This window comes from Dendrobates tinctorius, unplaced genomic scaffold (genome assembly GCF_039654945.1).
Source record: "Dendrobates tinctorius isolate UK_male_01 unplaced genomic scaffold, ASM3965494v1 ptg000028l, whole genome shotgun sequence".
Taxonomy (NCBI): domain Eukaryota; kingdom Metazoa; phylum Chordata; class Amphibia; order Anura; family Dendrobatidae; genus Dendrobates; species Dendrobates tinctorius.
In genome coordinates, this window is record NW_027361696.1 from 19,362,340 (window position 1) to 19,388,387 (window position 26,048).

Genomic DNA, 26,048 nt, shown 5'->3' on the forward strand with positions numbered 1-26,048 from the left:
GGGATGGAGGATATGTATGATGGGTATATGGGCATGGGACTATGGGATGGAGGATATGTATGATGGGTATATGGGCACAGGACTATGGGATGGAGGATAATTATAATTTGCTATAACTAACCACAGTTAGTTACTATGCCCGGGCAGCGCCGGGCTCTTCAGATAGTATATATATATATTCCATGTGTTTAAATCGGTTGTATATATACCATATGCTTATTGTTAGTTCTCAGTAACCGGCCTAGTAGTGGAAACAGCTACGATCACCTCTGTTAATTGTTGGCCAATTGTGTAATTGTCCTGATGAGGAGGCAGCACACGGCTGATCGTGAAAATTAGATAACATCCTTGTGGGCTCAGCGTGACCCCCCCTAGCTGTAATCTTTGATAACGGCCAAATTGATATTTCCAGATACCATTGTGAGTAGTATGGGAAAATCCCCTCCTCTCTATTGTTGCCCTCATGGTCACATGTGCAGTTCAGGTAAGGGTTAATATTTTCCATACTGTCACCCCCTCATATGATGCTATTAGTTAAATAACCCACCATCTAATAGCAGATAGTGCCCGGCAGCCCCACCTAGTGGTAAGAATATCTAGTGCAGATATCAGGAGGATATAATCCTTGGTCGTATCTGCTGTTCCTACAGATCGTCTTCTCCTGGATATTCGCTCTGTCTCTGGTGCACAATGATAACCTGGCTGCTGCTCCTCCTCAGTCTCGGTAAGTCCTGATATTATCCGGAGCCTCTCAGGTGATGGGAATATAGCAGGGACTGATCACCAGGCAGCTCCTTGACCCAGGGGAGGAATACTCCCTGTAACCTCCATCATTCCTGGTGAATGCAGCGCTCCGTGTCACACAAGGTGATGGTGGGTTTTATCTTCTAGGGTCGGTGGAAGGCCGCAAATTCAATTTGCCGATCAAAAATTTCAACAATATGCTGAAGGAAACAATGAACCAAGAGATGGCAGGTGCTCTTCCTTATGGCTGCTTATGTGTATCATCTGCAAGTAATCAGAATGTGGAACACATCGAAAGGTAAGTGAAAATCTACAGTACAAGACGTGAGCTGCAGTTCTATGTAACACCACAGATAAAACACAGAGTTATCACTGTTATCTGTGGTGTTACGTGGGACAGCAGGTGACATCTACATTGTCTGTACTCAGAGTTATCATTGTGCTATATGTGGTGTTACATAGGACTGCAGGTGACATCTACTACATTATCTGTATTCAGAGAGTTATAACTGCTATATGTTGTGTTACATGGGACTGCAGGTGACATATACTACATTATCTGTACCAGGGCCGGACTGGGACTAAAATTCAGCCCTGGCATTTGAAGTTACACAGGCCCACTAGTCACATGGTGACTATATAATATCTTTGTACACTTGTAGGTTACAAGAAGTGAGAGGAGATTAACACGACTATATAACATGTAGTCACAGCTGTGCCCAGTATTTCAGCTCAGTCCTATTTATTGCTTTTAGGTACAGTACTCCTCCCAAATCTCTATCCCCTTTTGTATGCATGATTACAGAATTCCTGGCAGAACTGCTCTCTATTGGGCAACCAGACCCCCTGGTCATAGCCGCCCCTATCATACCTACCAACTTTTGAAGAAGGGAAAGATGGACAAAGACTGCGGCGCGCACAGCACGCCGCTGCAAATTTTGGCCACGCCCAGCCACACCCATGTCCACACCTAATCGCACCCATTTAGCACTGCTGATCACACTGACTGGTACTGAGGGCACAGTGGCTGGCATTATGGGCACACTGACTGGCACTAAGGAAGAGAGAAAACAGAGAGAGAGAGAAAAAAGAAAACAGAGAGAGCGAGAAAGAAAGGGGAAGGAAAGAAAGAACAGAGAGAAAGAAAGAAGTAAAGAAAAGAAAGAACAGAGAGAAAGAGAGGAAAGAGAAAGAAAGAACAGAGAGAGAAAAAAGAAAGATTAGAGAGAGAAAGAAAGAACAGAGAGAAAGAAAATGAGGGAAAGACAGAACAGAGAATGAAAGAACAGAGAAAGAAAGAAAAAGAGAGAAAGAAATAAAGAAAGATTCTACAAAGATACTATAGCAGCCCGGCTCCCATTGTAGTGCCCACCTGAGCCTCCCGATGCAGGACATATCATGATCCGCTCACATGGCCGGCATCCCCGATTCCAAGGCGATCCTGCTGTCTGCGCTGTCGGAGGAGGACACGGTGATGGATCTGAAGCATTCCTGGTTCTGTCACAATCTCCTCAAGAAATTATTTCATTTCCGGTCAGCTTTCAGCACATCACTTCAGGTGGAACGTCATGTGTGTTTTAAAATGCTCCTCGGGGCTCCGCTGTGTACTCCTGTGTCCATGGGAAAAGCACGCTTTGTATGCTTTGTACACACTTGGCTCCGCTCCGTACATCCCGTACACATATGGCTCCACTCCATACACACACGGCTCCACTCCGTCCACCTCGTACACGCGTGGCTCCTCTCCGTACACCTCATACACGCACGGCTCCGCTCCGTACACCTCATACACACGGCTCCGCTCCGTACACCTCGTACACACACGGCTCCTCTCCGTACACCTCGTACAAACGGCTCTGCTCCGTACACCTCATACACACACGGCTCCGCTCCGTACACCTCGTACACACACGGCTCCTCTCCGTACACCTCATACACGCGCGGCTCCTCTCCGTACACCTCGTACAAACGGCTCCGCTCCGTACACCTCATACACACACGGCTCCGCTCCGTACACCTCATACACGCGCGGCTCCTCTCCGTACACCTCGTACAAACGGCTCCGCTCCGTACATCTCGTACACGCGCGGCTCCGCTCCGTACATCTCGTACACGCGCGGCTCCTCTCCGTACACCTCGTACACGCGCGGCTCCGCTCCGTACACCTCGTACACGCGCGGCTCCGCTCCGTACACCTCGTACACGCGCGGCTCCGCTCCGTACACCCACAGCTCCGCTCCGTACACCTCGTACGCACGGCTCCGCTCCGTACACCTCGTACGCACGGCTCCTCTCCGTACACCTCGTACACGCGGCTCCGCTCCGTACACCTCGTACACACACAGCTCCACTCCGTACACCTCGTACACGCGGCTCCTCTCCGTACACCTCGTACACACACGGCTCCTCTCCGTACACCTCGTACACACACGGCTCCGCTCCGTACACCTCGTACACACACGGCTCCGCTCCGTACACCTCGTACACACACGGCTCCGCTCCGTACACCTCGTACACACACGGCTCCGCTCCGTACACCTCGTACACACACGGCTCCTCTCCGTACACCTCGTACACACACGGCTCCGCTCCGTACAGCTCGTACACACACGGCTCCGCTCCGTACACCTCGTACACACACGGCTCCGCTCCGTACACCTCGTACACACACGGCTCCGCTCCGTACACCTCGTACACACACGGCTCCGCTCCGTACACCTCGTACACACACGGCTCCGCTCCGTACACCTCGTACACACACGGCTCCGCTCCGTACACCTCGTACACACACGGCTCCGCTCCGTACACCTCGTACACACACGGCTCCGCTCCGTACACCTCGTACACACACGGCTCCGCTCCGTACACCTCGTACACACACGGCTCCGCTCCGTACACCTCGTACACACACGGCTCCGCTCCGTACACCTCGTACACACACGGCTCCGCTCCGTACACCTCGTACACACACGGCTCCTCTCCGTACACCTCGTACACACACGGCTCCGCTCCGTACACCTCGTACACACACGGCTCCGCTCCGTACACCTCGTACACACACGGCTCCGCTCCGTACACCTCGTACACACACGGCTCCGCTCCGTACACCTCGTACACACACGGCTCCTCTCCGTACACCTCATACACACACGGCTCCGCTCCGTACACCTCGTACACACACGGCTCCGCTCCGTACACCTCGTACACACACGGCTCCGCTCCGTACATCTCATACACACACAGCTCTGCTATATCCACACTGTAAATCCTGACCCCACACATACTTACCTCAACCAGCACCATGACAACAGCAAAGCAGAGTCTTGCAGACGGTAGAGGCAAGGCTGAGCGCACAGGACCTGTGATGAGGTCACAGGAGGGGCGGAGTCAGGGGTGACATGTCGGGGGTCTGGACAAAGGCTCCTGATCTTGTGACCGCCCTGACTCCTCCCCTCCTGTGACCTCATCACAGGTCCTGCGAACAGAGCGAGCAGGCAAGCAAGTGCGACGCTGTGAGTGGCTGCAGGGGGGAGGAGGTCTCATGCTACGGCGAGGATGGGGTGCGTGGGGGGGGCGTGGCGGCTTATCTCCCTGCAGTGAGGGAGGAACTTGAAACTATCACTGCCACGTTTGTAGAGGGCCGGCGGCAGGAGCAACAGTGGCCGCAGCCGCTGGCAAGTGGCCAGATGATCGGGCGGTGCCGCCCGCGGCCCACGTGACAGCGGCCCAGCGGGAAAATGCCCGGTTGGTTATATTGCCAATCCGGGCCTGATCTGTACTCAGAGAGTTATCACTGTGCTATATGTGGTATTAAATAGTGATGGGCGAGCACTAAAATGCTCGGGTGCTCGTTGCTCAGGTCTAGCAAATTGGAATACTCAGGTACTCGGACAGAACAACGAACCCAATGTAAGTCTATGGGAGACCCGAGCATTTTTACCACGATCCCCCCGGGGGTCCTTTTAGGTCTAAAAACGTCTGAAAATGATGGAAACACAGCTCAAATGACACGGGAACATCATGGGGATCACACCTGGAAGCATTCCTGACTCCTAGGTCACGGCTTTAAACAATGTGGTCAGAGTTTCATACCATTTTTACCAGTGCACCAAAAAACATACCAAAATAAAACCAAAACGGATTTTGCTGGGAAATATGATAAGGTGCATCCTTTCCAGGTTAATGACTTGTATATAAGGCAAAATAATTAACCTCAGACCAAAACGTTCCTTCACCACTTGGGCTATGTTCAGACGCAGCGTTTTTGAAGCGTTTTTCAACTTTAACATTGCTTTCAACCAACAGAAATGCATTCGCTGGGAAATGTCATTGTAACATTAACCAACCCTAGCTGGACATGTGGTGTGACACATAAGTAGACATATCTTGTTTCATTTTTGAAGGAGGGACTCTTAAAATCACAGAGCCTATTTTTACAGGGGCATCAGGCGGCATTAATCTTCTAAAAGGGCCATTATTAAACAGTGGGTCTCCTAAACTGTTATTGCCTATGCATTGAGTCGATGGGCTGCCAAGAATTACGACGCACCCCAATACCCCCTTCACGAGATATCCAGGAGGGCTTCCGTAAAAAATGTTGCATTAAATGCAAAGCCTGCCCTGCTACCAAGTCATATGCACCCCAATAACTTCAATCACCCCTTGGAAGAAACATGTAGGAGGGCTTCTTAACAAAAAATGTCCCATTAAAAAGGAGCAGGTCTCCTAGACCTGTAGTGCCAAAACACTAAGTGTATTCTGCTGACAAACATTTTTCCCCTGTGGGGTACACCTCAACCTTTTCCATAACAATTCTTTTATGCCCAGCAAAAACACCCACCCTTGTTGGGAATTCGACACTGGCTGTAGCAGCACGGAACATGTCAACCCTGTTGATCTAATGGCGGTGGTCGTGGATGATGAGACATGAAGGAAGGCCTAAATAACAAATAGGCCCAATTTCTAGGAGCGTGTCTCATAGACTTGTAATGCCCATACACTAAGTGTGTTGGCTGTCAAATATTTTCCCCTGTGGGGTACACCTCAACCTTTTCCATAACAATTTTTGAAACCCAGCAAAAACACTAACCCTTGTTCGGAATTCGACACTGGCTGTAGCAGCATGGAACACATTAAAGCTGGTGATCTAGTGACGGCGGATGATGAGATGTGGAGGAAAGCCTGATTAAAAACTCTGCCCAATTTAAAGGAGGGGGTCTCAGACTCGGAATGCCCATACACTAAGTGTGTTGGCTGTCAAACATTTTCCCCTGTGGCTTACAACTCAACCTTTTCCATAACAATTCTTTGACGCCCAGCAAAAACACCCACCCTTGTTCGGAATTCGACCCTGGCTGTAGCAGCATGGAACACGTTAACTCTGTTGATCTAGTGGCAGTGGTCGTGGAGGAAGGCCTGATTAACAAATAGACCCAATTTAAAGGAGCGTGTCTCCTAGACTCGGAATGCCCATACACTAAGTATATGGGCTGGCAAAAATTTGCCCCAGGGGGTAGATATCAACATAGCGTGGCCTTTTCTGGGGGGGCATCATAAACACCTTGCAAAACTGTAACGTGGTTTCATACACAGTTGCTGCTGGGAAGATGCAGGTTTTTAGTAAAAATATGGCAGATGAATCGTTGGATGAAGTGATCTGGAAAAGGGGCATGGTGATGACAGGAATGGGAAAGTACATGATTAATAACAGCAGTGGCTATGGGAGGTATGAGATCCAGGATACAGCCAGCAATGATTCGTCATTTAGCCACCATCAATTACCATCATCGATTTCATGCCCGTTATAAGATCTGTGTACCTGATGCGCATGTGAGACTACCCCTAAGAAATGCCCTTCTAAAATATGTTGCCAAACACGCACGTGTCTGTATAAAGGGCAAAGTGCAACATGTTATTGAGATGCTGAATTATAGAAAGCAGATCAGTGTAGGAGGAAAACCAAACAAACTGATGGATGCTCGTGAAAAACTAAGTTTATAGAGGCGTGCACCGACCATAACTATAAAAGCATCCATGCAACAAGCTTCTTCATCTTCACCCATACATATTACCAATAATATACACTCACTGGCCACTTTATTAGGTACACCATGCTAGTAAGGGGTTGGACCCCCTTTTGCCTTCAGAACTGCCTCAATTCTTCGTGGCAGAGATTCAACAAGGTGCTGGAAGCATTCCTCAGAGATTTTGGACCATATTGACATGATGGCATCACACAGTTGGCGCAGATTTGTCGGCTGCACATCCCTGATGCGAATCTCCCGTTCCACCACATCCCAAAGATGCTCTATTGGATTGAGATCTGGTGACTGAGGAGGCCATTTGAGTACAGTAAACTCATTGTCATGTTCAAGAAACCAATCTGAGATGATTCGAGCTTTATGACATGGCGCATTATCCTGCTGAAAGTAGCCATCAGATGTTGGGTACATTGTGGTCATAAAGGGATGGACATGGTCAGCAACAATACTCAGGTAGGCTGTGGCGTTGCAACGATGCTCAATTGGTACCAAGGGGCCCAAAGAGTGCCCAGAAAAAATTCCCCACACCATGACACCACCACCACCAGCCTGAACCGTTGATACAAGGCAGGATGGATCCATGCTTTCATGTTGTTTACGCCAAATTCTGACCCTACCATCCGAATGTCGCAGCAGAAATCGAGACTCATCAGACCAGGCAACGTTTTTCCAATCTTCTACTGTCCAATTTCGATGAGCTTGTGCAAATTGTAGCCTCAGTTTCCTGTTCTTAGCTGAGAGGAGTGGTACCCAGTGTGGTCTTCTGCTGCTGTAGCCCATCTGCCTCAAAGTTCGACGCGCTGTGCGTTCAGAGATGCTCTTCTGCCTACCTTGGTTGTAACGGGTGGCAATTTGAGTCACTGTTGCCTTTCTATCAGCTCGAACCAGTCTGCCCATTCTCCTCTGACCTCTGGCATCAACATGGCATTTCCGGCCACAGAACTGCCGCTCACTGGATTTTTTTTCTTTTTCGGACCATTCTCTGTAAACCCTAGAGATGGTTGTGCGTGAAAATCCCAGTAGATCAGCAGTTTCTGAAATTCTCAGACCAGCCCTTCTGGCACCAACAATCATGCCACGTTCAAAGGCACTCAAATCACCTTTCTTCCCCATACTGATGCTCGGTTTGAACTGCAGGAGATTGTCTTGACCATGTCTACATGCCTAAATGCACTGAGTTGACGCCATGTGATTGGCTGATTAGAAATTAAGTCTTAACACACAGTTGGACAGGTGTACCTAATAAAGTGGCCAGTGAGTGTACAAAGGTCACAGTCTAAAATTAATTGTCCGAGTGTAACCAACACTTTTAGGCTAAGTGCACACGTACCGGAACTCTCGCGGCAATTACCGCGAGAATTCCGGAATTCCAGTCCGTGGGAAAATCGCATTTTAAATTCCCGCGATTTTCCCGCGGAAAAACTAGCATTTTGCAAGCGTAATTAGCTTGCAAAATGCTAGCGTTCTCCAAGCGATCTGTAGCATCGCTTGGAGAACTGATTGACAGGTTGGTCACACTCGTCAAACACAGTGTTTGACGAGTGTGACCAACTTTTTACTACTGAGGCTGCTTATGCGGCATCAGTAGTAAAAGATAGAATGTAAAAAAAAAATAAAAAATAGTGTTATTCTCACCCTCCGACGTCCCGCGCATCCGTTCCCAGTAGTCCTTTGCGAAAATGCCCGCGATGACGTCAGTTCTCGCGGGAACGCGACGTCTCGCGGTAATTCGCGATGACGTCGCGCGAATTACCGCGAGACTTCGCGATCCCGCGAGATCGGACGCCATCGCGGGCATTTTCGCAAAGGACTACTGGGAACGGGAGCGTGGAGAGAGGCGGGAAGGCTGCGCGGGACATCGGAAGGTGAGAATAACAATATTTTTTATTTTAAATTCTATTTTTTACAGGGATATGGTACCCAAAGCCCGGAGGACAGTCTCCTCTCCTCCTGACCGTGGGTACCATCCGCAATTGTTCTGCTTACTTTCCGCATGGTGTGCACAGCCACATGCGGGAAATAAGCGGAACAATGCATTTCTATGGGTGCGGGATCGCCGCAATTCCGCAAAATAATGAGCATGCTGCGGTTTTTACCGCGAAGCGATTCCGCCGCGGTAAAAACCGCAGCATTAGCACAGCATTGCGGAATCCCATAGGAATGCATGGGATGCTTATTTTTCGCGTTTTCGCGGCAAAATCGCGTGGTTAAAACTGCCGCGGAAACGCGAAAAAAACACCACGTGTGAACTCAGCCTTAAAGGAATGCCACAAAACGTAAATAACCACGACCCTTTGAAAAACCTCATTTCCTCTTTACAACATATGGACGATGATGGTATTTATGACAACTTAGAAATTTTCCACATCCACACCAAGAAGATGAAGATCACAGCTGCAAAAAATGTTCCAAAAAGGCAGTGAATGTCTTGAAAATCATTTTCTCTAGGTCAAAATTTACCTTTTACTAAAGTGGTACCAAATGAGGCATACCCAGCTCTATTGTATACTCAGCGTGAGATGCTTGACAGATGATGTATTCTGATTTGTCCATGTCCACTTTTTGAAAGCAAGCTGAAAAAAAGGATGATTATGCGGGAAGATGTGTGACTTAGGTCAGTAAGGAGGTGATGTCAGGTACAGATAGGTAGATCTGCGTGTCATTGGCGTAGTGATGATATTGCAAACTGTGCCATTACATCAGCTGTCCCAGGCCAAAGGTGTAGATGGATCCTAGAACAGAGCCTTGGGGAACAACGAAAGACAGGTGTCGAAGTGAGGAGGTGGAGTGGTAGAGGGAGACAATGAATGTCCCCCTACCAGTCTTGTTTTTTTAAAGACTCTGCCGATAACCCCAAAAAGGACATTTGCACCACTGGCCATGGCCGCATCTGCAGGGGTAGTAAAACTACCAGCCTTTCCATCACCAGCATGATCAAGCACATGGCAGCAAAGCAACAGACTTTGTTGGTTGAACAACAGGCTCCATGAACAGTGCCTGCGGGTGATACCACTGCTTCTTCCGCTGTTGTGCATGCAAGCCAATCCCCTGTCCACAGTGCATGTGAAGATGACTCCTGCCCTGCAGCTGTCATTGACCACAGTCAAATTACACCATAATCAAGCACGTCCACGTCCTTGTCCCGGTACAGCCTTCAGTTGTCCACACCCTAGTCATGGGACCGTAAGCGGAAAGACGCAGCCAACGGCCCAGAGGCAACAGTACTAAATTCACAAATTTGTGTTCTGCTTGCGCTTGAAATGTTGAATTCTAGGCTTTTGGGAAATGGACGCTTTCCACAACCTGATGGTGGTGACCATAACAAGGTACTCGGTCCCCACCCGGCACTATTTCTACCAGTCTGCCGTCACGATATTAGACAAGCAAGCACGTGTCCCACAACATTACCTGTGCCATCAACAATGCTGGTACAGGGAAAGTGCACCTAACCACGGACACATGAACAAGTGCTTGTGGTCAGGGACGGTACATCTTGCTGACGGCACACTGTGTTTGCGTAGAAAAAGATAAACAATCACTCTCAAAAAATCATATGTTAGTAAAGAAAAAGATTTATTTCAATCACAAAAAAGTGCAATAAATTCACCACAGTCAGGTCGAATGAAGAAGACAAGCCCCTAACGGGATTCTTGTACCATTTGTACACAATTTCTCTTCATGACCTTACATATGAGCAAGGTTTGAAAAAGACCCAAGATAGGAAACGTTTCGACCCTTTGTTTTCTTCATTCGACCTGACTGCGGTGAATTTATTGCACTTTTGTGATTGAAATAAATTTTTCTTTACTAAGATATGATTTTTTGAGTGTGACTCTTTATGATGTCGTTTGTGGATTAAATCCATGTCTAGTCTGCACCTCCATTATAGCAAGAGTGCGCGTCTTTCTCTCCCTTTTGCTTAGAAAAAGTCATAACCCAGTCAGACATTGGGAGACCATGTCACAGATGTATGGAGGAGACAGTTTGGGGAAGGCTTTGTATGTCATATTTAGGGTTTTGAACTGTAGCCTATGGGCAATAGGAAGGAAGTGAAGGGCATGGCAGAGAGGACAGGCTGTGGAATAACAGAGGGACAGTTGGATTACTCTGGCAGCAGAGTTTTGGATAGATTTGAGTGATGCAATAGTGCTAGATAGGAGGGTACAGAGTATAAGGTTGCAATACTCGAGGCGGGAGATCATGAGGGCGTGCACAAACATTTTTTAAGTTTCTTGTAATGTACGGATCCAGGAAATGTTTTTGAGTTGTAAAGGACAGGAGGAGGCAAGGGCTTTGATATGTAGTTTGAAAGAGAGGGCAGAGTCGAGGATCACCCCGAGGCCACGAACATGCAGGAATATTTGTCCCGGTGTGCCGTCACGGCATTACACAGGTGCGTGTCCCACAACATTACCCGTGCCCTCCACAATGCTGTTACTTGGGAAGTCCACCTAACCACAAACAAGTGCTTGTGGTCAGGGACGGTACATCTCACTGAGGGTACACTGGGTTAACATAGTGGAAGCTGGGTCCCACTCCGACCTCTGTACGGTGCCCGTCCTCCCAAACACTGAATATTGCGTGCCCTACGTCAATCTGGGTTGCCCCCATAGTGTACAGCTCCTGCACCTCCTCCTCCACCTTTGCCTCCTCTTCAGCCTCCAGCTACAAAAGGTAGCACATCAGTCACAAACTGGAAGCACTGCAGCACTGCCATATCAAAGCGGGAACAGGCTGCGCTGAAGCTAATATGCTTCTGTGACAAACTCCACAATGCAGAAGAGTTGTGGACAGCTCTGAAAGAGCAGGCAGATTGGTGGCTGAGAACGCTGAACCCACAGCCAGGCATGGTTGTGTGTGACAATGGCTGGAACCTGGTGGCTGCTCTGTGGCGAGGCGAGCTCACACACGTGCCATGCCTGGCTCATGTGCTTAACCTAATTGGTCAATGTTGTTTGAAAAGCGACACAATGTTATAAATGTAATAAGGTCCTTTCTTTTATGTGCATGTATGTGCGGTATGTGTGTATATATATATATATATATATATACACACACAGTATATATACACACACATGATTGCATATATGCCATTATTATGCTTAGACTTAGAAACTCTTTTCAGCTGACGTATTGTGAACATATGGAACATATGAGTGTTACCTTTGGGTGTTACTTTTGTGAACGCTAGCTGGCTTTCCTTGTCTTACGTGCAAATAAAATGCCATATCTTTACTTCTCTGGTAACGCAGATAAGGATTGCTAACAGCTAAGCATATTCCAACATATGTACTATTTTACAAATGTTGTATTTTGAATGCCCTCCTCTTGTTCTATTTAAACTCTAAGAATATGTATTGAGTCAGACAGATGACTGCTCACATCTGGTGTGGTTGTCATTCTCTCTTCATGTCGGCATGATCAATAAAAAAATATCTTACTTATTCAGGTCTAGACAATTTCTAATTGGAAGACTGAAACTCCACTGACACACGGAGCTGGCAGATCTGATCGGAAAAGTACAACGCTCTAAATACCCATTTTAGAAAGTCAGTTACAGCTTCATCTGCCCTTGCTGTGATTCAGCAGTGCTTGCAACTTCTGGCTTACTGACTATTGTGTGATGTCTCCAGGCCTTGGAACGTTCCACTACAGATGTTGGAAAGGATTTGTGAGCAGAAGAGGGCAGTTGGTGACTAGTCTACCAACATCAACAAGGTTGCCAGTATTCAGTTCTGTCTTCACACATAACATCTGAGGAGTGGACATGGATGTCTGACATATGTAACATCCTCCAAAACTTTGAGGAATCCACCAAGAGGGTGAGCGTCAATTACACCATAATTAACATCTCCATCCTGCTTATCTGTGTTCTAATTTGAAGATTGAGAGTTATTATAGAGCAAAAACATATTTACAGTTTAACAGTTTAAAACACAACAGTCCTAAGTAACAACGATAACAATAATCCAATAATTAAACCAAAATAAAACTACACTGCTAGTAACAGCTTACAATTTACACTATGTAACAACGATAATAATTATTAAACCCACACAAAACAATCCTGCTTGTCATAACTTACAATCTAAAATGAGGTGGGGGAGATAAAAAAAAATACAGGGGTGTATTTACAAGAAGGTATTTACAATGATGTTTGTACAATGATATTACTGAGGTTAGTTCTAAGTGTTGGAGGCCTGAGGACAAGGAGGAGGAGGAGAGCATGGTCATTCATCCTCTTGGTGAGGACACGGAAGTATTGACTGTTAGCAGTCTTGCACACATGGCTGAGTTTATGTTACGCTGCCTTTCCCGTCACCCTCGTGTTATCAAAATTTTGGGTGACGGACAATACTGATTGGTGACACTTCTAGACCCACTCTAGAAGGAGAACTTTACATCTCTTATTCCAGAGGCAGACTGTTATGGATCTGCAGCTCAGGACTAGGGTAGAAGGGGGGAGAGCTGACCCTGCACTTGGACTAGGCTTAGCCCCTACAATGGAGTGGGCAACCTATTCCTTTTGAATAAACCCACCGATGTTTCCTAGACTAAACTCAAACAAAGTCCTATAGGTAGGGGGGAGGGTATCCCTGTACGGTCTAGGGACTGGGAATAAAAACAGGTAACCTCCTAGTAGAAAAATAGAGGAAGCTGCAGAAACGAACGAAATAGCAAAAACAAAACTGGCAGAACTAGAGATCCCAGAACTGCACAAAATCACACACCGAACGTAAACAAGGCACCAAGCCAGAACACTAGCGCATTAACACTGTTGTCCAGCAAGGACTGGGAGGCAGGTGCTGAGTAATAAAGGGTGATACAAACACCTGACCTAAGACAAACCCAGCACCAGAGAAAAAAGACCAGCAGCCTGAAACCACAAGATGGCAGATGGTCAGCACAAAATAGATTCTAACACAGACAGATCTATTAAAATGTTGGAGGAACAGAGGGCACTTCTTGTGGAGGAACAAGGGGCACTTCTTGCGGAATTATTAAAAAAATTCACATCTGAAAATGCTGGCAGCGGAGGTCAAAGTTTGTTGGCCAAGCAAGGAGTACAGGTGAGAGAGACACAACTCCAAGCCAGCAAAGGCAGTGGAACACTGGCAAAGCTTGGGGAGAGTTTTCTCAGACCCTCCCATCGCCCTGTCCCTGAGGTGCGGGGGACTCTCACAAGGAATGTAAAGTTTTTGAAAATGCTGAGTTAGTTCCTTGCTGACCATACCAACGTCCTCTGTCATTTCTCGTGCTTTATAATTATTGGTTATCCACACTGAACACGTGGCATGAACTGGCTCTCTCTACTGCGCATGAACGCTGTACTCATGGTCAAGGAGCGCACGGCGCCTCGCTCTCTGGCGGTTAATGGGCAAACTGTGCCTTGCTAAATGGCAGTAGTGCTTTTAGTGGCGGTAGACAACGGGAACAGTCCTTTGCAGCGCCACTGCTCTAAGAACGGAGCACGCTAATCAGTCTCCTATGCGCTGCTTGTCAATGCCAAAAATCTTTGCTGTCTTGCCTGCTTTCTCTTAAGCTGGCCCCATGCCTCTAGGTCATCGGATCTGTCTGTCTGCTGCATTTCGCAGCAGTGTCGGCGCGTCGGGTGCATAGTGCCCTGCCTGGGGGCCCTGTGCGCTGCCTGGGGCTCCTTTGTGCTGCCTGGGACCCTGTTCGCTGTTTCTGCCCCCTGTGTGCTGCCTGGGGCCCGTGTGCTGCCTGGGACCCCGTTCGTGGTCTCTGCCCCCTGTGTGCTGCCCAGGGCTCTGTGCGCTGCCTGGGGCACCTGTGTGCTGCCTGGGACCCCGTTCACTGTTTCTGCCCCTTGTGTGCTTCCTGGGGCTCCAGTGTGCTGCCTGGGCCCCTGTGCACTGCCTGGGGCCCTGTGCACTTCCTGAGGCTCCTTTGTGTTGCCTGGAGCCCCTGTGTGCTGCCTGGGACCCCGTTCACTGTTTCTGCCCCCTGTGCGCTTCCTGGGGCTCTAGTATGCTGCCTAGTGCCCCATGTGCTGCCTGGAGTCCCCATCTGCTTCCTTGGGCCCCCGTGCGCTCCCTTGGGCCCTGTGCACTTCCTTGGGCCCCTGTGTGCTGCCTGGGGCCCCATATTCTGCCTAGGGCCCTGTGCCCTGCCTGGGGCCACCATGTGCTCTGCCTGGGGCCAATGTGTGCTGCCTGGGGCTCCTTTGTGCTGCCTGGGGCCCTGTGCGCTGCCTTGGGCCCCCGTGTGCTGCCTAGGGCACCATGTGCTGCCTGGGACCCCGTTCGCTGTCTCTGCCCCCTGTGTGCTGCCTGGGTCCCTGTGCGCTACCTGGGGCCCCCGTGTGCTGCCTCTGCCCCCGTGTGCTGCCTGGGGCCCCATTTTTGTCATAAAAAATTAGCACGTCTTCAGCTTAGCATACAAATGGTTCTCCCGGAGTCTCATAAGAACCGTACGTAAATGGGGTAAGTGTGACTGACTGTCCTCAGAGTATATCAAGATGTCATCCAAGTAGATGATTACATAACATAACGCCCAATCAAGTAAAAAAAAAACAACATTAATGAAGTTCTGAAAAACAGCAGGAGCGTTAGTGAGGCCGAAGGGCATAACCAAGTTTTCAAACAGCCCCTCAGTTGTCAGGAACGCTGTTTTCCATTCGTCCCCCTCCCGGATCCTTATAAGGTTATAAGCCCCTCATAGATCGAGCTTAGAAAACCACTTGGCCCCCATGAGTTGGTTGCATAGATCAGGAATCAATGGGAGAGAGTACGTGTTCTTAACAGTAATTTTGTTCAGTTCCCGAAAGTCGAGGCACGGTCACAACCCACCATCTTTTTTCATTACAAAGAAAAACCCCACTGCCACGGGTGCCCCTTGCGAAGGCTCTCTTTGATGTACTCATTCATAACTTGGTGCTCAGGCCCGGACAAATTAAACAAACAAGCCTTGGGTAATTTGGCTCCAAGTACTAAATCGATAGCACAATCAAATGGTCTATGTGGTGGGAATGCCTCAGCCTTGCTTTCGGAAAACACGTCTTCAAAGTCTCTCAGGTACTCCGGAATACCCTCCAGACTGACAGACAACACAGATACAGATCTTATCGGATTGACAAAAGGAACCGGGTTACAACACAGACCATTATCATTACATCCCCATCGGATGATCTCCCCCTTCACCCAATCAATGAGAGGATTGTGGTGTTGCAACCAGGGCATCCCCAATACCTGTCCTGCAGGCAGATTATTCATAATGAAACAACTTAAATTTTCCACCAGAGTGGAACCCATTTTCATAGAAAAAACTTCAGACATAAAGCAAATTCCATCCTGGGTAAGAGGGGAAGAATCCACAGCCACAATTTTAACAGGGTCTTTTAACCTGACTGTCCCTATCTTATTAAGAGTCACAACTTGGGCATTATTCAGATTAATGGAGGAACCACAGTCAAAGGCGGTGGTCATAACAGGACTGCCAGCAAGTTCCAATTCAACCTGGAGCACCATCTTTGTACATGAGAAAAATGTACCTGGGAGTCTGGACAACCTCCTCGATTGTTGCCCAGACTCAGTCGTTTCTCTGATGGTATCTCTGAAGAAGGGCAGGAGGGGCAATTCCTTTTCCAATGTCCAGAGGCTCTCCAGTAAAAGCATAGTAGATTGTCTCTATGGTGCCTTCTCTCTTTCTCCTTAACCAAGACTGACCCAACCTCCATGGGCTCAGATACAGGTGCAGTGTCACACAATTTGGGGTACAAGGGAGACTCTTGTTGCATCATTCCTCTAGCACGGAGTCTCCGGTCCATACGGACCGCCTGCATCATGGCATCCTCCAGGGTATGAGGGGGGGATGTAATGCCAGAGCGTTCTGCAAATGGTCAGACAGGCCCCTGCGGAACAACCCCCTCAGGGCGGCGTCGTTCCAGGATACTTCGGCGGTCCAACGTCAAAACTCTGAACAGCACCATTCAGCAGAGTGCCTCCCCTGTGTCACACTCATCACCATATCCTCTGCCAGACGCACTCTATCAGGCTCATCATAAAAGAGCCTCAAAGAACAAATTCACATACATACAGTGGGGCAAAAAAGTATTTAGTCAGTCAGCAATAGTGCAAGTTCCACCACTTAAAAAGATGAGAGGCGTCTGTAATTTACATCATAGGTAGACCTCAACTATGGGAGACAAACTGAGAAAAAGAAATCCAGAAAATCACATTGTCTGTTTTTTTTTTTCATTTTATTTGCATATTATGGTGGAAAATAAGTATTTGGTCAGAAACAAGCAATCAAGATTTCTGGCTCTCACAGACCTGTAACTTCTTCTTTAAGAGTCTCCTCTTTCCTCCACTCATTACCTGTAGTAATGGCACCTGTTTAAACTTGTTATCAGTATAAAAAGACACCTGTGCACACCCTCAAACAGTCTGACTCCAAACTCCACTATGGTGAAGACCAAAGAGCTGTCAAAGGACACCAGAAACAAAATTGTAGCCCTGCACCAGGCTGGGAAGACTGGATCTGCAATAGCCAACCAGCTTGGAGTGAAGAAATCAACTGTGGGAGCAATAATTAGAAAATGGAAGACATACAAGACCACTGATAATCTCCCTCGATCTGGTGCTCCACGCAAAATCCCACCCCGTGGGGTCAGAATGATCACAAGAACGGTGAGCAAAAATCCCAGAACCACGCGGGGGGACCTAGTGAATGAACTGCAGAGAGCTGGGACCAATGTAACAAGGCCTACCATAAGTAACACACTACGCCACCATGGACTCAGATCCTGCAGTGCCAGACGTGTCCCACTGCTTAAGCCTGTACATGTCTGGGCCCGTCTGAAGTTTGCTAGAGAGCATTTGGATGATCCAGAGGAGTTTTGGGAGAATGTCCTATGGTCTGATGAAACCAAACTGGAACTGTTTGGTAGAAACACAACTTGTCGTGTTTGGAGGAAAAAGAATACTGAGTTGCATCCATCAAACACCATACCTACTGTAAAGCATGGTGGTGGAAACATCATGCTTTGGGGCTGTTTCTCTGCAAAGGGGCCAGGACGACTGATCCGGGTACATGAAAGAATGAATGGGGCCATGTATCGTGAGATTTTGAGTGCAAACCTCCTTCCATCAGCAAGGGCATTGAAGATGAAACGTGGCTGGGTCTTTCAACATGACAATGATCCAAAGCACACCGCCAGGGCAACGAAGGAGTGGCTTCGTAAGAAGCATTTCAAGGTCCTGGAGTGGCCTAGCCAGTCTGCAGATCTCAACCCTATAGAAAACCTTTGGAGGGAGTTGAAAGTCCGTGTTGCCAAGCGAAAAGCCAAAAACATCACTGCTCTAGAAGAGATCTGCATGGAGGAATGGGCCAACATACCAACAACAGTGTGTGGCAACCTTGTGAAGACTTACAGAAAACCTTTGACCTCTGTCATTGCCAACAAAGGATATATCACAAAGTATTGAGATGAAATTTTGTTTCTGACCAAATACTTATTTTCCACCATAATATGCAAATAAAATGAAAAAAAAACAGACAATGTGATTTTCTGGATTTTTTTTTCTCAGTTTGTCTCCCATAGTTGAGGTCTACCTATGATGTAAATTACAGACGCCTCTCATCTTTTTAAGTGGTGGAACTTGCACTATTGCTGACTGACTAAATACTTTTTTGCCCCACTGTACATTCAGGAGCAGAGGAAGAGAGAGAGAAAGCCCATGCCTGTGGAGCCCCCCGAAGTAGGGAAATGATGACCCCCACCCTCTGGAACTCATCCCCGGAGGAGCGGGGCCTCAGAGGAAAAAAAGCTTGCATCCTTCTCAGAACGACCTGAACTCCCTTTTATCCCCTGAGAAAGGGTCTGACAATTTGACCAGAGATTCGGGGGATGCCAATGACACATCTCTATCCCCAGCACTAGGAGCCCCTGCAGCGACAGCCCCCTGCACAGTATCCACCAACTGTTGCTGGGTATGGGGCCATCGTGCACTGTTCCACATTAAGTTTGTGGAACATTTGGGTCAGGTGCTTGACCTGATCAGCCAAAGCTTGTATGGGATCCATGAGGATAACACACTTTTTTTTTTCTTCAGAGGAAAAAACCTGAAATGGTCAGCTATAATGTCAGGAACACCGCACTGCACTTGCTCACTGAGCCAGTGTGCGTGTCCTGAGTACAAAAACAGTGCTCAAAGATACCTGTGGAGCGGGGCAGCAGCGGTGATGATGCATGCTTCAGACTATCAGGACCTGAAGCACGGGTCTGATCTAAGCTCCACAGAGCTAGAGATAGCAGGACAGTACCAAAGGGTTAGACAGAGCGAATAGTCAGGACATAGCAATAGATCAGAAAACCAGAACAGGCAATGGATGGTACAATAGGGACAAACTGTAATGGAGTAACAATAGCCAAGCCAGGAAGTCAGAACTGGAGAAGACAATAGCACCAAAATGAGAGATGGAGTACAGAGTGTGGGGACAGACCGGATCATACACGGGAATCAAACAAGCAATGCAGTATACAGGCACACCAGGGGGGTCAGACACATAGCCAGAGTAACAGTATAGCTGACAGGGAATCCTAGTCTGAAGTGAGTATAAATACCCCTCCCAGATCCAAAGAGAGGCCGGCAAAAGTTAACCCTTTGAGAACAGGACATTAATCATGTCCTAACCATGGCAATGTGCACACATTGCGGATTCTGCTGCGGAATTTTCAGAGTGGATTTTGCTAAATCCACAGGAAAAATGACCTGCGTTTTACTTGCGGATTTAGTGCAAAAATCTTTGTTGTCTTGCCCGCTTTCTCTTAAGCTAGCCCCATGCCTCTAGGTCATCGGGTCTGTCTGTCTGCTGCATTTCGTAGCAGCGTCGGCACGTCGGGTGCATAGTGCACTGCCTGGGTGTGCTGCCTGGGGGCCATGTGCGCTGCCTGGAGCACTGTGCGCTGCCTGGGGCTCCTTTGTGCTGCCTGGAGCCCTGTGCACTGCCTGGGGCCCCCGTGTGCTGCCTGGGACCCCGTTCACTCTCTGCCCCCTGTGTGCTGCCTGGGGCCCCGTGTGCTGCCTGGGTCCCCATTCGCGGTCTCTGCCCCCATGTGCTGCCTTGGGCCCCGTATGCTGCCTAGGGCCCTATGCGCTGCCTGGGACTCCGTGTGCTCTGCCTGGGGCCACTGTGTGCTGCCTGGGGACCCTGTATGCTGCCAGGAGCCCTGTGAGCTGCCTGGGGCCCTTGTGCACTGCCTGGGGCCCTGTGCACTGCCTGGAGCCCCTGTGTGTTGTCTGGGACCCTGTTCGCTGTCTCTGCCCCTGGGGCCCTGTGTGCTGCCTGGGGCCCCCGTGTGCTGCATGAGGCTCCTTGTGCTGTCTGGGGCCCTGTGCGCTGCCAGGGGCCCTGTGTGCTGCCTTAGGCCCCCATGTGCTGCCTGGGGCCCTGTGTGCTTCCTTGAGCCCCCGCGCGCTGCCTGGGGCCCTGTGCGCTGCCTGGGGCCCTGTGCGCTTCCTTGGATCCGTGTGCTGCCTGGGGCCCCATATGCTGCCTAGGGCCCTGTGCCCTGCCTGGGGCCCCCATGTGCTCTGGGGCAAATGTGTGCTGCCTGGGACATTGTGCGCTGCCTGGGGCTCCTTTGTGCTGCCTGGGGCCCTGTGTGCTGCCTGGGGCCCCGTTCGCTGTCTCTGCCCCCTGTGTGCTGCCTGGGTCCCTGTGCGCTACCTGGGGCCCCCATGTGCTGCCTGGGACCCCGTTCGCTGTCTCTGCCCCCTGTGCGCTGCCTGGGGGCCCATTTTTGATGGTTCTCAAAAGTGTGAAAAATCTGATCTACAGCAGCTGGGGTATATTCTGACCCGGAGGTGTATAATCTGTCCTAGGCCACTTTAACTCCGGAGTATAGTTTGGCCTAGGCCATAATAAACCCGGGGTATAGTCTGGCCCAGAGGGGTATAAACTGGCCTAGGCCACTTTAATCCCAGATGTATTCTGGGCGGGGGGTTAATCTGGCCTGTTACACCTGAAGTGCTCACTGAGTACCGTGAGGGTATGTGCACACGTTGCGGATTCTGCTGCGGAATTTTCAGCGCGGATTTTGCTAAATCCACAGGAAAAATGACCAGCATTTTACCTGCGGATTTAGTGCAGATTTCCTGCGGATTTTCTGCGGAATTTGTGCGGATTTCACCTGCATTTTTACACCTGCTGATTCCTATAATAGTGCAGGTGTAAAACTCTGCGGAATCCACACAAAGAATTGACATGCTGCGGAAATGAACCCACAGGGTTTATGCTGTGGATTTTTCCGCAGCATGTGCACAGCGTTTTTATTTTAGATTGACTATAATGGTACTGTACACCGCAGGAGAATCTGCTGTGGATCCGCAGCAGAATCCACAACGTGTGCATATACCCTGAAACTCAGGCGAGCAACGAGTAGTTGTGAACACGTTCGCTCATCACTAGTGTTAAATAGGACTGCAGGTGACATCTACTACATTATCTGTACTCAGATAGTTATCACTGTGCTATATGTGGTGTTACATGGGACTGCAGGTGACATCCTACATTACCTGTACTCAGAGATTTATCACTGTGTTATCTGTGGTGTTACATAGGACTGCAGGTGACATCTACTACATTATCTGTAATTATCAGTGTGTTATCTGTGATGTTGCATAGGACTGCAGGTGACATCAGGTGCACTTTTGCACATACACCATCCCCATACCTGAGCTCCTCCATCTCAGGCGCTGCTCACCATTGGCTGCTGCCCTCTAATGTTCTTCTGCTATTTAATGTTATTTCTTGCATTCTCGGCTTTGTTTCTTGTTCTCCCTTTAGTGATGTCGCCTCCTTCTTCTTCTTCTTCTTTCCACTTCTTCTTTTTCTTCTATCATTTATTCCCATTCTACATATTTTATTACAATCTGTTGATTCCATGTAATACAGATTTCTGTGGTTGTCGTTATCTTCCTATTTATATTACCTGGTGTCTTATTTAGTTTTGTAGGTGTATTGCTATTTTCTCTTACCTAGCAGTGGACATAATTATTGCTGTTGTAGTTTAGTGGTTGTTTTACACTATTACAGCTACAAAGATAGTTAAAAAAAGAAGGTTAAAAAACAATAACAGAAAAATTACCCGGTCGAGAAAGGGTTAATAGTTCGGGTCTTCTCCTACAGACCAAAAGGATTTTCTTTTCTTTTTCGCCTCCAGGGCTCAGGTGTCAGGGCTGCCACTAGGAATTTCGGGGCCCCATACTAGCAAAATTTTCAGGGCCCCATTGAGACTCCACCCAGGCTCCACCCAGCCCCGCCTCCACCCCTCAAACTGTCCACAGTCCCACCGCTCTCTGTTGGAAAAACTCCACTTTTCACCTATCAAACATTAACAGTTCCCATCTCCAGATCACACATATAGCCGGCAGCTTTTGCTTTGAACAAAAGATTTTTTTAAGCCGCCACCATAACAGGGTAGACACTTTTGGCCGGGCTCTACTCTACTGTAACCTATTAAATGTTTGTTAAAATATGCAATACAATTTAGGTATATTTTTATTTATTTTTCAATTTTTAAAATGACCAATAATATCACATACAAGGAACAAATACCGCTACACCATGACCAGACCACATATTACTATCCTAGTGACTGAATAATATCATATACAAGGAACAAATACCACCGCACCATGACCACACCACATATTACCACCACAAAGTGACCAAATAATAGCACATACAAGGGACAAATACCACCGCACCATGTCCAGACCACATATTACCACCACATGGTAAGGATACTGTCTGCAATCACGCCAAAAAGCCCTGCAAAAATGTCCAACACTTCTGATAGCAAAAAAATCCTGAAGTCACTAGACTTCACCCACTATATCAGCACTCTGGCATATTCTGAGAAGAGAGCAAAAAGAGGCCAATCTAATAAGGGGCAAAAAGCAAACTGGCACATTCAGTGGCATAAGAATGGAAATTCAGCACAGCCCCAGCCGGGGCAGGCTAAGCACACAAAAACTGAATAGACCAAACCAAATCAAGTGTGAACAATAGCAGAGAACACTTAGTTTGAGAAGGCAGGAACTGAACTGGAAACTAGAACCTCAGGAGGCAGGAAAAAATCAGCATGGGAAAAGGGAGTCGGCTGTCTTAAATCAAGTCTGAGACTCCAGATGTCCAATCCTCGTCCTCATTATCAGATGGCAGGTATCTGTTAATTAGATCAGCTTCATTACCTCCTGCCACCAGCAGAGGGAGCCCGGAAAGAGAACTCACTACTCCTCTGTCAACACAACCAGCTCCTTCACCAGAAACCAGAGGCAGACCAGAAAATGAGTTCACAACAGTACCCCCCTTAAGGAGGGGTCACCGAACCCTCATCCACACCACCAGGCCGATCAGGATGGGCCCAGTGAAAAGCACGAACCAATCTATCGGCATGAATGTCAGAGGCAGAGACCCAAGAATTATCCTCCTGGCCATAACCCTTCCAATTGACCAAATACTGGAGTCTCCGTCTAGCCAAACGAGAATCCAATATTTTCTCTACCTCATATTCCACATTGCCTTTAACCAATACAGGGTCAGGAGGTGCCGCCATAGGAACTACTGGCTCAACAAACCTCTTCAACAGAGATTTATGAAACACGCTATGGATTTTAAACGTAACTGGAAGAGCCAATCAAAAAGAAACAGGAATAAGAATCTCCAAAATCTTATAAGGTCCAATAAATCTTGGCTTGAACTTTGGAGATGCAACCTTCATAGAGATATTCTTTGACGACAACCAAACCAAATCACCCACTTTAAACCGGGGACCAATGGTCCTATGCCGGTTGGAAAACCGCTGGGCCTTTTCCTGAGAGAGGGACGACTTATCCACCACTTGGTCCCAAATCTGCTGCATTCTCTCTACCAGTGTCCACATCTGGGCAGGCTGAAGATTCCACTTGCCCTGAAGAAAATCGGGGATGAAACCCAAAGTTACAGAAAAAGGGCGACATCAAAGTGGCAGAACTAGCTCTATTGTTTAGCGAGAATTCGGCCAAGGGCAAAAATGAGACCCAGTCATCCTGATGAGTAGATATAAAATATCTCAAATAGGACTCCAAAGTCTGGTTTGTTCTCTCAGTCTGCCCATTGGTCTGAGGATGAAACGCAGAGGAGAAAGATAACTGAATTCCCAAATTGGAACAAAAGGCATTCCAGAATTTGGAAACAAACTGGACTCCTCTGTCTGATACAATGTTCTCAGGAATCCCATGCAACCGAACCACCTGTTGTAAAAACAAGGGCACCAGCTCTGAGGAAGATGGCAACTTTGGAAGTGGTACGAGATGGACCATCTTAGAAAATCTATCACAAATCACCCAGATAACAGTCATCCTCTGAGAGACAGGAAGATCAGAAATAAAATCCATTGAGATATGGGTCCATGGCCTCTTGGGCATCAAAAACCCACTAGAACGAGAACAGGGTTTAGACCGAGAACAAGTCCCACAGGACTGCACAAAATTCCTGACATCACGAGATAAGGCAGGCCACCAAAAAGACCGACTCACCAAATCTCTGGTACCAAAAATACCTGGATGACCAGCCAATGCGGAGCAATGAACTTCAGACATCACTCTCTTCCTCCACTGGTCAGGAACATACAATTTTCCCATAGGACAATACTCAGGTTTATCCTCCTGAAATTCCTCCAGGGCGCGTCTCAAATCGGGCGAGATGGCAGAAAGAACTACCCCCTCACCGAAGATGGTAGTAGGCTCGGTCACAATAAGAGAATCAGCAAAGAAACTCCTAGAAAGGGCGTCAGCCTTAACATTCTTAGTGACAGGAAGAAAAGAGAACACAAAATTAAAACACGTGAAAAACAAGGCCCACCTAGCCTGTCTAGGATTCAAGCGTTTGGCCGACTCAAGATAAATCAAATTCTTGTGGTCGGTGAGGACCACAACTTGATGTCTAGCTCCCTCCAACCAATGTCTCCACTCTTCAAATGCCCATTTCATGGCCAACAATTCCCAATTCCCCACGTCATAGTTGCGTTCAGATGGGGAGAAATTTCGAGAAAAGAAGGTACAGGGATTCATTTTAGAAGTCACAGGATCTTTTTGGGACAAAACAGCTCCCGCACCAATCTCAGAAGCATCTACCTCCACCCGAAATGGAAGTGAGACATCAGGTTGCCGTAAAACCGGAGCAGAAGTGAATCTCCGCTTAAGCTCCTGAAATGCTGAGACAGCCTCTGGAGACCAATTGAGCACATCAGCGCCCTTCTTGGTCAGATCAGTCAGTGGTTTGACAATACCAGAAAAAACCTAAAAATTTACGATAGAAATTAGCAAAACCCAAAAACTTCTGGAGAGCCTTCAAAGAAGTGGGCTGAACTCAATCATAAATAGCCTGTACCTTGGCCGGGTCCATTTCAATAGTCGACGGAGACAAAATAAATCCCAAAAATGAAATCCTCTGTACACCAAAGAGGCATTTCGATCCCTTAACATACAGGAAATTCTCCCTCAAAATCCGGAACACAGTCTGGACATGTTCCACATGAGAATCCCAATCACTGGAAAAGATCAAAATATCATCCAGATAAATGATCAAAAACGTATCCACAAAGTCCCGGAAAATATCATTCATAAAGGATTGGAAGACAGAAGGGGCATTAGTGAGCCCAAAAGGCATCACCAGGTACTCAAAATGTCCCTCCGGAGTATTAAACGCCATCTTCCATTCATCCCCGTGCTTGATGCGAATAAGATTATATGCCCCCCGAGGTCAAGCTTAGTAAACCAGCAGGCACTTTTAACTCTGGAGAATAAATCAGACATCAGGGGTAATGGGTACTGATATTTAACCGTCATTTTGTTAAGGGAACGATAGTCAATACAAGGTCTTAATGAACCATCTTTCTTGGCCACAAAAAAAACCCCACCACCTAAGGGTGAAGAGGATGGTCTAATATGACCCTTCTCCAACGACTCCTTAATATAAGATCGCATAGCATCATGTTTGGGTACTGATAAGTTGAAAAGCCGACCCTTGGGAAATTTACACCCAGGCATCAACTCAATTGCACAGTCATAACTCCTATGAGGAGGCAAAGATGCGGACTTACTCTCACTTAATACATCAGAAAAATCAGCCAAATAATCAGGAATATCATGAGACTGAGGAGAGGTGGAGAAAACAGGAGTGTCCCTAAGAACACACTGACAACCCCAACTCACCACAGACACAGATTTCCAATCCAAAACTGGATTATGA

At 47.9% G+C, this 26,048-nt stretch overlaps 1 protein-coding gene across 1 annotated transcript in view; it reads left to right on the forward strand.

Annotated features, from left to right (window-relative positions):
- Positions 1-568: 568 nt before the first annotated feature.
- LOC141085174 (phospholipase A2-like) overlaps positions 569-26,048 on the forward strand; it is an 87,538-nt gene continuing 62,058 nt past the window's right edge. The window contains exons 1-2 of the mRNA XM_073570375.1: positions 569-724; positions 892-1,042. The gene's annotated coding sequence lies outside the window, so the exon portion shown is untranslated. The remainder of the gene's footprint in view (positions 725-891; positions 1,043-26,048) is intronic.